Source organism: Podarcis tiliguerta (assembly GCF_965153285.1).
Source record: "Podarcis tiliguerta genome assembly, chromosome: 5".
Classification (NCBI taxonomy): Eukaryota; Metazoa; Chordata; class Lepidosauria; order Squamata; family Lacertidae; genus Podarcis; species Podarcis tiliguerta.
The window spans coordinates 4,138,282-4,153,499 of NC_139538.1; positions in this window are offsets into that span (position 1 = coordinate 4,138,282).

Here is a 15,218-nt window from a genome sequence, read left to right on the forward strand (position 1 = left end):
ATTATTATTAGCATTAACATTAGCAGGGACCCGAAGTGTCATCTAGTCCAACTCCCTGTGATGGAGGGGTCGCAGCTGGGCACTCGGTCAGCAATGCTGTAGCTGGTGTACAACACTTTCCAGATAGCTCATGCTGAACTTCAAAGAATTCAGGTGTTCTTTGGACCTGTATACTCTGGAAATCACAGCTGGCCGATCCCTAGGTAAAGGTAAAGGTACCCCTGCCTGTACGGTCCAGTCTTGACAGACTCTAGGGTTGTGCGCCCATCTCACTCAAGAGGCTGGGGGCCAGCGCTGTCCGAAGACACTTCCGGGTCACGTGGCCAGCGTGACATCGCTGCTCTGGCGAGCCAGAGCCGCACATGGAAACGCCGTTTATCTTCCCGCTAGTAAGCGGTCCCTATTTATCTACTTGCACCCGAGGGTGCTTTCGAACTGCTAGGTTGGCAGGCGCTGGGACCGAACAACAGGAGCGCACCCCGCCGCGGGGGTTCGAACCGCCGACCTTTCGATCGGCAAGCCCTAGGCGCTGAGGCTTTAACCCACAGCGCCACCCGCGTCCCTACCAGAGCAAAAAACACTGTTGAGGTTACATAAACCATAGCTGGTGTTTGGGTGACCCATCAGTTCCCACCATAATAGGATACCCTCCAACACTCCTCAGACCCTCCTCAACCCCCCATTTTTTTTATCCTGTCCCCCCCGAGCATTTACTATCAGAAGAAGAGCGAGGGCCACACCTCTACGGCCAACAGGACACAGGACACACGCCTTCCATTGTCTTAAGAAAACCCCTTGATCCTGATTTTAATCCTGTCACTTGGGACAAGCTCATCGTTCTCCCTGAGCTCAGCGGCGGCAGCACTGGCAGCGGAAATAAGGACATTTCAGGATCAAATCAGACGCTGAGATGGCTTTTGTTATTCCAGGACTGCCCCTAGAAAATCCAGACACTAAAATCCAGGGTATGGAATAAAAGACTAACACTTAGCAGGAAATCAATACATAACTCCTAAGACAAAGCTGTAGTCTCTGTCTAGCAGGTGACAGCATGAGATACTTGCGGAAGCTTATCTGGAAAGTGTCAGAAACTACCATTTTATGGAATAAACAGATTTAACCACTTAAAGGAACCAGGCTTCAGGCACTATAATGGACATTAAAGGCACCCCTCTAATCTCCTTAAAATAACAATAATCTTCTGCAATATGGCAATACAAAGGCTTCAAAGAAAGATTTTGGAGCAGGCTTCCTTTCCAGATTCAGTGTGGTGTTTTTTGAACTTGCCGCCTTTTCCTGCTGCTGTGCAGGCTGAGTTGTCCTGAGACACACTGAGAGCCAGTGTGGTGTAGTGGTTAAGAGCGGTGGACTCGTAATCTGGTGAACCGGGTTTGCTTCCCTGCTCCTCCACCTGCAGCTGCTGGGTGACCTTGGGCCAGTCACACTTCTCTGAAGTCTCTCAGCCCCACTCACCTCACAGAGTGTTTGTTGTGGGGGAGGAAGGGAAAGGAGAATGTGAGCTGCTTTGAGACTCCTGAAGGGGAGTGAAAGGCGGGATATCAAATCCAAACTCTTCCTTTGGTTTTTGGTGTCCCGGCTTCGCCAGTCCAATGCCCAACATCATATGACCTCAGTTGATGGACAGGTGGGCGTGGCCTCACCAGAACAGGTTGCTCCGGTATCACAGCACCCTTGGCAACAGATCAAATGCAAAACAAAATTTAACTGATCAGATTTTCCACAGAAAGGGCGACTTAGATTAAATTGGGAGGAAATGCAGATTGGCATTTTGATGCTAACACTGTGTGGATGCTGCAAAGAGCATGAGCAGCACTCATTGTGCAAAGATACCTGCTTGGAAGCACCCTTGTGTAATAAACAAAATATGCCCTTATTCCCTTATGGGAGACACAAGAGCCCTTATAGAGTCCTTTGTAGGTTCTCCATCGGTTGGAGAAAATAACAGTGGCCAACCAGAGAATATTGAGAAGCAAAGCAGCTAGTAAGCCTGATCTTTATTGATCTGTTGCAACAGGGTGTTCCCCTCACACACAGGAAAGGAGGAGGACCCCGAACAAAGGTGTCCCTGCCCTTATATAGACATTTTAAATTGGCCGCCTGGAGTCCAAGACCACCCCCAGAAACATCATACCTACATCACAGAAAAGGCGGTCTACAACAGAAATCTGAGTGCATTGTTTATCTTGTCTGACAGGTTACCTGTTAATGCTCACTTGATTGGATACCCTGGGGAGCCTGGCCAGTCCTTTGTAATGACAAATACTTAGTTCCTGAGCCAGGTCACAGGCTCACCCTATTCATACACAGGCGATACCCTTAAGACAGGATTTGTGAAGGAAAAGACTGTTAAGTTGTGGGCGAACATAGTAGATGACACAGTGATTTCTCCAGAGCAGCTCTTTATTGTAGCTGGACAGAACTGAACAGCAAACAGCTCAGCCGGCCTGCTTTTATAGGAGCCGGCTGTCAACATTGTATCAACAACAACCCAGGGTTTCCCGCCTAAAATAACTGACGTGGACCTGAGTGAAAACTATCTACAGTATCCCCCTGTTGGCCCAGGGGGAGAGCATCAGTACATAACAAAGACAATGGGGAGGCTTTTCCATTTTCCTTCGACCTTGCAGAGAAATATTTTCAGGACTTTTTCTGTGGGGTTTCAGACATGTGGTTTATACATGCAGTTATGAACATTTATCAACTATATCTATCTATATCTATATCTATATCTATATCTATATCTGTATATCTCCTTAAAAATCTTATAACAGTAACACAAACTTTGTGAGTGCTCACTGGAAGGACAGATCCTGAAGCTGAGGCTCCAATACTTTGGCCACCTCATGAGAAGAGAAGACTCCCTGGAAAAGACCCTGATGTTGGGAAAGATGGAGGGCACAAGGAGAAGGGGACAACAGAGGACAAGATGGTTGGACAGTGTTCTCGAAGCTACCAGCATGAGTTTGACCAAAGTGAGGGAGGCAGTGGAAGACAGGAGTGCCTGGCGTGCTATGGTCCAGGGGGTCACGAAGAATCGGATACGACTAAACAACTAAACAACAACAACACAAGCTTTGAAGCTGGGTTCACATTGAAGAAACTGCCTTAGTGCTTATCCTGACCCCAAGAGAGTTCTTACACTCCGTGGCACGATGGCGGTGGCTGAGGGGTCCCTGATACAGAGACCTGACTTAAACATTTCAGGGATAAGATCCAGCCTTGAAGCCACCCTTTGAGACAAAGAGTGCTCGCATTTTCTGAGGCTGTGATCTGGCAATAAGGAATTAGAAAGGAAGCACATCTCATAGTCACTAGCAAAATACTTGCAACCCATGAAGCAATGGATCTGAAACATAATTTACTCATTTCAAGCAAAAGAAGAAGACCCCTTGTTGTTTCTTTGTTTGATAGGTAGGTTGACGATGATTAGCTGTTGGGTCACTGTCTGGCCAGTGGAGTTTCTCCATCTACCAGATTTCCACAGTGACCCTTGAATTCATCCCAGAAAAGCTCAATTTCTGTGAGGCTTGGTTGGTACATATAGGAACATTTATTATACATATAAGACCTTAATTTTTTTATTACACTCGGTAGCATTTGCAGCTGCTTTAAAGGCGTTCCAAGCCAAACTGCTTTCCTCTGTCCTAACAAGCTTAGTTTTTTCTCCTTTTAATAAAGCTTTGAGACTGAGCCGTTTCCTTCCTAAACCCTGAATCTTTCTGGCTTCACACTGGGGCATTTGTTGCATCGGGCATATTTATTTTCCCATTTGTAATTACCAAGGGGCAACTGGCTCAAGGCGGTTGTGACAGGGTGGAGTGGAGGTTGTCTTTGCGTATGTGATAACTCCTTCTGGAAACTCCTCACAGCTGCCAGTTTGTTCGCTTTTAGAAAACCAAGACCATTTTCTTGTTTCAGGGAATAGCAGAGCTTTGTGCAGCACCCAGTCTCACCTGAAGCAGAGAAAATAGCCAAACCCTGTTTGAGGAGCTGGGATGCTTGGCAGAGAACGAAGAACTGGGAGAAGGCGGGATGGCGAAAACAATGGGCTACTTTTCACCAGGGAGAAAAGTTGGTGGAAGAAGATTGGAAGAAATTTAAAGACTATTTACAGAAATATTGTAAAATCAATGAATGTTAGAATGATGTTGGATTGAGGCTAAGGGTTTTTTAGTAATAATATTATGAAGGAATATGAAAAAATGGATTGTTAACAGGTGAAAATTAAAGTTATAATATATTAAGACCAAGATAAGGATAAAGGTAAAGAGGGAAAGGATTTGCTGAATAAAAAAATTGGAATACAAAGAGGGGAGGTCCGGGAAACAAGCGAATGTAAGATATGTCATGAAAGTTTGAATTGTTTTTAATTGTTTTTTTATTCTTGTATTTTTCTTTTTTCTTTTTTTTCTTTTTGTAATGCTTTGGAAAAATTTAATAAAATATTGTTAAAAAAACAACAATGGGCTACTTTTGACTTGTACTGTCAAGGATACGGTGGAACAGACAGGATGCGTGTCAGCAAATTTCTGGATTTCGTTGGAAGGTGCTCAGATGCTTCTAACCGGTTGGCTGGTTGTCCCAGCGCTGATTTCAAACAGAAAAAGGGGGACTGAGGGCTTTGAAGGATAAAGGGCAGCTGTTTGTGGAAGCCTCTGCCCCTCCCCTGCAAAACACACACACACACACACACACACACACACACACACACACTATGCACTCCTTGTGATTTGCTTCAGGGGGGAAAAAGAACCTAGTGTTATCCGAGTGTGCCAGAGAGCTCCCAGGGGCACCGAAGCTGTGAAAAGCGCAACAGTCTTCGGAGCCAAGCGCCGCTGAATGGAGGCAGTGTGTGGGGATGTTCAAGCACCTTCTGCAAGATGACTCAAGCAGACGGGCAAAGGCGGCTGCAGGGCAGAGAGAACTGCTGTGTTGGGGTTTGCAGATGCAGGCACACCCAGAACCCGGAGAGGGTGAGGAATTAAGGGCAGGGAAGCAGGGGATTAAGAGCTCAAGCAAAGGAGGCACAGTTCTTAAATCACTGCCTGCAAGACAAGCGCATTGCAGGCATTTGGTGCTGAACAGCTATCTTCTAAAGGGTGGTTCCGCTGTTGTAAACAAAATCTGGCCTTCTTCCCGTATGGGGTCTCCAAGAGCCTGTATAGAGTCCTTACGTAGGTTCCCTATCGGTAGGAGAAAATAACAGAGGCCAACCAAAGAATATTGAGAAGCAAAGCAGCTAGTAAGCCTGATCTTTATTGATCTGTTGCAACAGGGTGCTCCCCTCACCCGCAGGAGAGGAGGAGGACCCCGAACAAAGGTGTGTCCGGCCTTATATAGATATTTTAAATTCCCTGCTCTGGAGCTCAAGACCACCCCTCCGTATATCATACATACATCACAGAAGGGGCGTAGCTCAAGACCACCCCCCAGATACATCATACCTACATCACAGAAAGGGCGGTCTACAGCAGAAATCTGAGTGTGTTGTTTATCTCCTGTTGTCATTTACCTCCTGTCTGGCAGGTTACCTGCTTAATGGTCACTTGATTGGATTGCCTGGGGGGCCTGGCCAGTCTTTTGTAATGATAAATACTTAGTTCCTGGGCCATGTCACAGGCTCACACCCTGTGCCCTTAAGATAGGATTTGTGAGGAAAGAGACAATGGGGCGGCTTTTCCATTTTCCTCTGACTTTGCATAGAAAACATTTGGGCAGTTTGGGAGCCAAAATGGCTTCATGGCTGTTTTCCTGTACTGCTTCAGACCTGTGCTACATTGGTAAATTTATGAATATTTAATATATACCCAAGACCTTAAAATTCTTATCACACCACACAGTATGCAAAAGCTAGCCTTGGTTTGACTCAGCAGAAAGAGGCAGTCGATCACAGCTCCCCTGTATGAACCACATCTGGACACCAGAAGAACAGCCCGGCTGGATCAGACCCAGAGCATCCTCTCTCACAGCTGCCCATCCAGATGGCGCAACAGGAAGCCCTCAAGCAAAATGTGAGCATGAGAACCCTCTCCCCTTCTGGGCTATTCAGAAGCATTATTGCCTCCTGCTGTGGAGGCAGAGCAAGTCCTGGCTAGTAGACTTCGATAGCCCTCTCCTCCTCCACGAATTTCTCTTATCTTTCAAAGCCATCCTGTGGACATGAGTTCCGCAGTTTAATTGTCTGCTGCATTGGTCACATTTATTGTTGCTTTTTTTAACAGCACACTCTGAACAGCTTAGGTGTGGCGCTGTGGTTTGCCGATCTGAAGGTCTACGGTTCGAATCCCCACAACGGGATGAGCTCCAGTTGCTCGGTCTCTGCTCCTGCCAACCTAGCAGTTCCAAAGCACGTCAAAGTGCAAGTAGATAAATAGGTACCACTCCGGTGGGAAGGTAAATGGCGTTTCCGTGCACCGCTCTGGTTCGCCAGAAGCGGCTTAGTCATGCTGGCCACATGACCCGGAAAAAACTGTCTGCGGAAGTCGACAAACGCCGGCTCTCTCAGTTTGTAAAGCGAGATGAGCGCCGCGACTGGACTTAACTGTCAGGGGTACCTTTTGTTATTATTTAGTCGTGTCTGCCTCTTGGTGACCCCCTGGACCAGAGCACACCAGGCACTCCTGTCTTCCACTGCCTCCCTCAGTTTGGTCAAACTCATGCTGGTAGCTTCGATAACACTGCCCACCATCTCGTCCTCTGCCGTCCCCTTCTCCTTGTGCCCTCCATCTTTCCCAACATCAGGGTCTTTTCCAGGGAGTCTTCTCTTCTCTTGAGGTGGCCAAAATATTGGAGCCTCAGCTTCAGGATCTGTCCTTCCAGTGAGCACTCAGGGCTGATCTCCTTCAGAATGGATCGGTTTGATCTTCTTGCAGTCCATGGGACTCTCAAGAGTCTCCTCCAGCACCAGAATTCAAAAGCATCCATTCTTTGGCGATCAGCCTTCTTTATGGTCCAGCTCTCACTTCCATACATCACTACTGGGAAAACCATAGCTTTCACTATACGGACCTTTGTTGGCAAGGTGATGTCTCTGCTTTTTAAGATGCTGGGTACATTTACCTTTACCTTTTTACAACTAAGACAAGCAGGGAAGCTGTGGCAGTCTGAATGTTGTTGGACACACACACACACACACACACACACACACACAGAGAGAGAGAGAGATAGATGGTAGATAGATAGATAGATAGATAGATAGATGATAGATAGATAGATAACCCCTTTATACCCCTTTCTCCCCCATCTCTTAAGAATCTGACTTTTTACTATTGCATGCCGTGTTTTAAATTTCTGCTCATAATCATTTTTGCAGGAAGGTTTTCTGTGGGTGGGAATTGGTGAGGATCTGGAAAGCATAACCAAACACGGGTGCCATCTTTTATTCACACAAAAATTGGCACCTTGAACTTGGTTTCTCTGAGCATGGGCAGAGTTCCTTTCCATGAGGTCCAGCAGCAAATACATTTTCCTGGCTGTGAGCACAGAAAGCTGCCCTTTGCTGTGAGGCCACCACTGCGCATAAGCCGGTATTGTCTGCTCTGCGTGGAAGTTGCTCTCCAGGACGATACGCAAAGGACTCCCCCAGATTCTTTACTGATGACGCTGAGGATTAAAACTGAGACCTTACGAATGCAAAGCATGCTTATGCTATGGGTCAGTGGAAATAGGAGAAATGCAATAAGTTAAGAGGATTAGCATGAGCACGGCTATATGAATGCTTTGAAGAGATCTTGCGCTGAGCACCTGCTTCTTGGGCGTATGAACTGGCCATGTTGAGAATCGAACCCAGTACATTCCGCATACCTGTCCCAGTCACAGGCCCTTCCCTACAGACCCCCTCGTAGATCAGCAGAGGTAACGGGGGACTTGGCACGTGGAACTTGGCACCCACAGGAGCTTGGCTAATCTGGGGGACTCTCTTCCCCAGGACGTGTGTCTGGCTCCTTCACTGCGCAGTTTTCTTCATAAGAATTTGCCATGGCCCTTGAAACCTTGATTATTTTTCATACATAAACATAATGAAAAAAGAAAAAGTCGACAATAATAAAGGAAAAAGAATGAAACAGGAAAAAAAGAAAAAGAAAAAAGAATATGAAACATACAATACAACAGATCATCACTTGACTATCACTTAATTAATTAATTAAAATCCATCTTCATAAGCATATTATTTGGCTTCCTCAAATCTCTTCCATCTGAATTTCTTAGTAATTATATATATAGCAGTTTCCAATATCATTATTTCATAAACCATATCACAGTCCTTACTTTTCTTTTGGAACATTTTCTCATTTATATATTTAATCCCAATTTAATCCTAGGCCTAATTTATTATTTCAAGTGATTACATATCTTTAAGATTACAATATTTATTCAAATAGTCTTTAAATTTCTTCTAGTCTTCTTGGTGTTCCTCTTCTTACTGGTCGCGGATTCTCCCGGTGAGATCAGCCAGCTCCATAAACTCCATCATCTTCATCTGCCATTCTACCGTTGGCTCCAAGACTTTGGCCACTTCATGAGAAGAGGAGACTCCCTGGAAAAGACCCTGATGTTGGGAAAGATGGAGGGCACAAGGAGAAGGGGATGACAGAGGACGAGATGGCGGGACAGTGTTCTCGAAGCTACCAGCATGAGTTTGACCAAACTGCGGGAGGCAGTGGAAGACAGGAGTGCCTGGCGTGCTCTGGTCCAGGGGGTCACGAAGAGGCGGACACAACTAAACGACTAAACAACAACACATACAGAGCAGCTGCTGCATCCACTGAGCTGTGTCCCTTCACTATTAGCTTTCTAGAGCGCACCCTTTTAATCATCTTGTTAAAAAAAATATTGCCCCCCAATGCGAAAGACTTCTGGGAAATGATTTATAATGAATTGAAAAAAATGTTGAAATATACATTTCTAAAGAAACCAGAGGCCTTTCTTCTTGGAAAAACAGGTTTGGAATTGCCCAAGAAAGGTGTTAAATTATTTTTGTATGCCACAACTGCTGCTCGAATTTTACTAGCTAAGAACTGGAAGACCCAGGAAATACCAACAGTGGAAGATTAGCAGGTGAAAATGATGGAATTTTCAGAGCTAGCCGACCTGACCGGAAGAGTCCGCAACCAGAAGGAGGAGTTCCAGGAAGAATGGAAGAAATTTAATGACTATTTAGTTAAATATGTTAAGTTAAATTAGTTGGAAAAACCTTGCAAATACCGGACAGGCTTAGGACTACAATATGTATTATGTGATGGATTAATATGTTTAATACGGAATTGGGAAGAAAGAAAGATGTCAAGAGATAAAGTTAATTTTATAAGAACACTGATTTGGAAAACCGTTAAAATGATATATATTGAGGAAGTCACTAAACTATGTTAATTAAATCAAAGTTTATAAAGACTATGATCTATGTTTGTTTGTTTATATGTGTGTATTTGTTTGTTTAAATTTTTGTGAAAAACCAATAAAAATTAAAAATAAAATGAAATAAGATATTGCCTTCTTGGCTTGATATGAGCAAAGAATTTTATGGACTGTATGCAATCACTCTTAAATTACTAAGTGCTTAAGCTGGTGGTAATTAATTCCTGGTGCCTCCCAGCAGAGCCCTATGCATATATTTCCCAAGTGTCCTGCTTTCCTAAGGGGCAATCCCTCTTTCCTGGTTTTTCCCCCTGGCAAATCAATCTTATCGGACTCTCTTTTGTCTTTTAAATTTCCAAGCTCAAATGTATACATTGGGAGATTAGATGGTGCCCATTCATTGCAGATTGAATTTCTGCCTCCCCAGGACATTGTGAAAGGCGCCATTCTCCAATAAAAGGAGGTCCGTGGCGAAATTACTGAATGAGAATTAATTAGCAAATATGTTTAGGATTCAGTGGAGATCAAGTGCTTTCTCTCTCTTTCCCCCACTGCAGGCTGCAAATGGGAGCCCAGCAACAGCTAAGATTTTTATCGCCAAGATTTTGTTACCAGTTCCGTGTTTATCTTTTGTATATTTGAACTTTGCAGAAGTTGTCTCAGAGGGCCTAACTCTTGTACTTCACGACTTTGAGCCCATGCATTATTTTAATAGACTGATTGATAAAATTTATATAGCATTATATGGTTTACAGAAAGAATCGTCCAATCAATGTATCAGTAACAACGACAAAAAGTTAAAAGCAACTATCTAAAACATTAAGAAAATAATTAAAATTAGCTATAAGCTAAGACCAGATTAAAACACCTGCCATCGTTCTACATGTCTGGAGAGGCTTACCTAAACAAAAAATGTTGACAAGTATACAGTGAAGAAGAAGTTTGCCTGGTGTCAAGAGGCAGGGAGTTCCACAGGATGGGTGCTGCCAAGCTAGATTTTTGAATTCTTACAAATACAAACGAGAATTGTGCGGCACCCGTTAGAGTGCTAGTTCCACCAATCAAAGCAGCTGAGTGGGTGCGTATGGGGTGATAAACAGGTCCCAACCTTTGAAGGTTTTCGTGTACTAGTAGTAACCTGCCAGGGTCTCACTATTGGCAGCAACAGCGCTGCAGCATCCTTCACAAATACAGCTTCCAAACCAACTACAAGGCAAAAATAAAATAAATCACCTTTGGCAATATGTTGATATGCACCTCAGCCTCAGCCTTGCATCTCAGGCTTGTAAAAACCATTAGCATTATCTGAAGTGATATTTAATCTTCCTTGAGAAGATGCATATTGCGGTCTTCACCCTCAGGATAATGGCTCTTCCAGATGTCCCGGGCCCTGGCCTCATCCGTATGCATGCCCTTCCTGGAAAAAGAATCTCTTTGTTCATCTATATCAGAGACTGGCTTTAGCATCTGGGAGGGAATCCTGTGGAATTTCCCATCATCCTCTCCCCCTTATCCTGGGTGCAGCCCGGAATACCTAATTAGTCTTGGAGGAATATCTTACTTTTGGGAACTGATTTATCCCAGGTCGGAGCAGAGATGGAGAAAGAAAAGGGCCCATAATCAGAAGAGAACTGGGCTTTGTTTTACAGTTTCATCAGTCATTTGGCTTCCCCCCAAAATATCCAACCCCCTTTTCAGTGTGGTTCTCCCCACCCTCCGTCTCGGCCTCACAACAACCCTAGGCTGAGAGGCAGGACTTGGGGGGTCCAAGGTCACCCTCTGAGTGGAGAATTTAAAAGAAAACTGCCGGAATCACCATTAGACAAATCTATGGTGCAGCCAGGGAGGGAGAACTTTAAAGCGTTAAGATCAGAATGTGGAAAATATGAAAACAACGAGAAGAGGCAGGGATATTGGAGATATTCATCAGAGGGCCAGACTATGGGGAGCCCAGAAAAATTAACAATATGGACTGTAATTTGGTCGTTAATTTTAGTTTATTGTTTTTAATTGGATTATGATGTGGATATGTTGATAGGCTGTTTTTTTGGGGGGAAATCAATAAAAATGATTTATTTTTTTAAAAAAAGACAAATCTATGGTGCAACTGCAGTTTTGGGATATTGTGTGCCGTTCTGGCCGCCTCACCTGAAAAAGGATATTGTAGATTTGGAAGACGTTCAGAAAAAGGCAACCCAAAGGAGCAAGGAGCAATGAAGAAGAGTTGGAGAGTTGGGGACTTTTTAGAGATCCCCGACCGCACGAGTCCTTTGTTTGGGGTCATTGCATGCGTCAGTTGTTGTGCATAAGCCCTCTTCTGTGGCTGAAAACGGCCCGGGCATTGGCAGTGGCACATCAATTGGTAGTTGTGCAACATGGTTGGCGCCTACACTTCATGCAGCTCACAGTTAGACTGTGGAACTCCCTGCCACAGTGATGGCCACCAACCTAGATGGCTTTTGAAGAGGATTAGGCAAATTTGTGGAGGAGGAAAGGGTTATCGATGGTTGCTAGGCAGGATGGCTCTGGCAGCGGCACTTCTGAATCCTAGTTGCTGGAAACCACAGGAAGGGAGGCCTGATCCTGCAACAGGCTCTTCTTCTGTCTGCATGAACGTGGGTCTCTCTCTGCTCGCCCCCTGCCCCATCCTGATCTGACACTGTTGTAAACAAAAATCTGACCTTCTTCCCGTATGGGGTCTCCAAGAGCCTGTATAGAGTCCTTGCGTAGGTTCCCTATTGGTAGGAGAAAATAACAAAGGCCAAGCAGAGAATACTGAGAAGCAAAGCAGCTCGTAAGCCTGATATTTACATGCTGCTTGTGTGGAAATGAAGGGCTAAAAACCGGCGCTGCTCTCCAAAATTATCTGGTCCCTTTTAACTGGTTGACTGAAATCCCTTATTCTGGCTGCTGGTCCCTTATTTTCAAATCTGTAAATTGACAGCTATGCTGCAAATCATCCTCCACATTCCTCCTCATCTACGAGGGGCTGGGAGTGCTTGGACCGCCCCCCCCCCAGCACCATCTCCTGAAGTAGCTGCATTCAGGACGCAGCTGTCATAAGCTCACAGAGCCTGGAAACCACTAGTACTCGTGGAAAGAATTTCTTAATAAGTGCAGGCCCTTTTATTTTTACTGCAATAGGAAATGATAACCACGATTTTTACTGCACCGCTGAGGCACCAAGTCTCCCGGACAGCTCTCCTGCTCCCAGAGCCCCGAAAAGCAGCTCTGTTTGCAGATGTTGACAACGCCCGTCTTCCATCAGGAGAGCCCAGCGGATCAGGCCAGGTGCCCATCTAATGCAGCACCCCCTTCTCACAGTGGAAAACCAGATGCCCATGGGGCACACGCAAAGCAACTGGCATTCCCAAGCGTTGCTGACTCTGTCTGGAGAGGCAGGGCAGAGCCATCTTGGCTAGGAGCCATCAAGAGCATTCTCCTCCGTGAATTTGCCTAATCCTGTTCTGAAGCCATCTAGGTTGGTGGCCATTGCATGTCATGTGGCAGTGAGTTCCATAGTTCAACAGTCCACCATCCCTCTTAAATCCTGTCTTAAAGGCACATTTAAGATATGAATAGGGTGTGAGCCTGTGACCTGGCCCAGGAACGAAGTATTTATCATCACAAAAGATTGGCCAGGCTACCCAGGCAATCCAATCAAGGTAAACTGGCAGACAGGAGATAAACAACGCACTCAAATTTCTGTTGTAGACCGCCTTTTCTGTGATGTAGCTATGATGTATCTGAGGGGTGGTCTTGGGTTACACCCCTTCTGTGATGTATGTATGATGTTTCTGGAGGTGGTCTTGATCTACAGGGTCGCAATTTCAAAAGTCTTTATGAGGCCTTGCACGCCATTGTTCTGGGTTCCTCCTCCTTTCCTGCATGTGAGGGGAGCACCCTGTTGCAACAGATCAGTAAAGATCAGGCTTACTAGCTGCTTTGCTTCTCAATATTCTCTGGTTGGCCTCTGTTATCTTCTCCTACCAATAGGGAACCTATGTAAGGACTCTATGTGGGCTCTTGGATACCCCATAGGTGAAAAGGGCATTTTTTGTTTACAACAGGGGCCAACTCCAAGTTCCCCGGAGCGAAGCAATCTGCTTCAAATGGACCATGGGCCCTTCTCTGAAATTTCGGGGAAGGTAGAATTGATGCTTTTTAAAATAAATAAATAAATAAATAAATAAATAAATAGTAAAGATCCTCTGTGCTTCCCCCACTGGCCTCAAAAGCCAACTTTCAAGCAGGTATGAATCATTTTGCCTGCTAAAGAAAACAAGGCCTTTTGAGTTTCCACCTTTCTATTAAAGGCACAGGACAGGAGCCTTGCCCGAAAAAAGGTTGGCAGCTCAACTGCTTCCTAGTTTACCACGCACATTTTGAAACTAGGCATGCTTTGAAAGCAATAATCCAGAGTATCTGATTAAAATGACACCCAGCAGCCCTAACATTCCTCACAGAATTAAGGATTGAGCAAAATGGATTTCTGGTTTGATAAGGATCCTTTCATTTCATGCTGTGCTTTTGTGTTAACTGAGGAGTTTCAGGTCAGTGTTTTCTGCAGAATTTAGGCAGCAGTCCTGCACCCACTAACCTGCAAGTGAGCGGGACTTACTTCTGAGTAACCAGCCATGCAAGCTAAGCCTGCGGAAGTGAAAATCATAATTTACGAACAAATCTGGTCAGCGGTCTAGAATTAAAATGTTGCCCAGTGTGAGAGATTACCCAGTCTAGATGCTTAAGATGCCAGGGCTACAGGAAGGGGTTAAGAGGATAGATACTTAAAAAACAAATATATATAATGAAATAAAACAGTATGTCTGAGTCGGCTTTCTTTAACAGAAATATATTCAGCAGGTGCTGAGAACAATACAGCAAAAGCAGGGAGTTTGCATAGTACAGGCGCTGTCACACTAAAATACTGATTTTTATCCTGTGTGAAACAAACATTCTACGCATTTTACATTCCACTTGCAAAAGTGGCAGCTCTGCACTTTGCTAAATCTGGTCTCCTGCACAAAATTTGGAATAATCTGGTACTTTAAACAGATTTAATCACTTTGCAATTGCCCTCTGCATTTGTGTGGGGTGGGGATGCACTGGGAAAGAAAGGCACTCTGCACTCCAAGAGGAGCAGGAGTCTCTCAGAATTATTTATCTGCATATACAAACCACAGAGCCTAGGGCTTGCTGGTCAGAAGGTCGGTGGTTCGAATCCCCACAATGGGGTGAGCTCCCGTTGCTCAGACCCTGCTCCTGCCAACCTAGCAGTTCAAAAGCAAGTAGATAAATAGGTACCACTCTGGCGGGAAGGTAAACGGCGTTTCCATGCACTGCCCTGGTTTACCAGAAGCGGCTTAGTCATTCTGGCCACATAACCTGGAAGCTGTATGCCGGCTCCCTTGGCCAATAAAGCGAGATGAGCGCCGCAACCCCAGAGTCAGTCACGACTGGATCTAATGGTCAGGGGTCCCTTTACCTTTACCTTTACTGTCTACCCTGGTCCTGAATTAGGCGAACTCTGTAGAACAGAGCTTTCCAAACTTTTCATGCTGGTGACACACTTTTTAGACGTGCATCATTTCACGACACAGTAATTCTGTTTTACTAGTAAGGAGGAGGTTAAACTAACCCTTCTCCGGCCCCGAGAGGAACTCGTGGAGTGTTCACACGACACAACCACACACTATAGCCGACACACTAATGTATTGTGACACACAGTTTGGGAAGCTCTGCTGTGGGAGTTCTATCAGCAATCGGACCGAGGTCTGAGGCTTTAAATACAGGAACCGTTCCAGGGGGAAAAAACCTGAGGTTAATTTATTACAAAAGTCCAC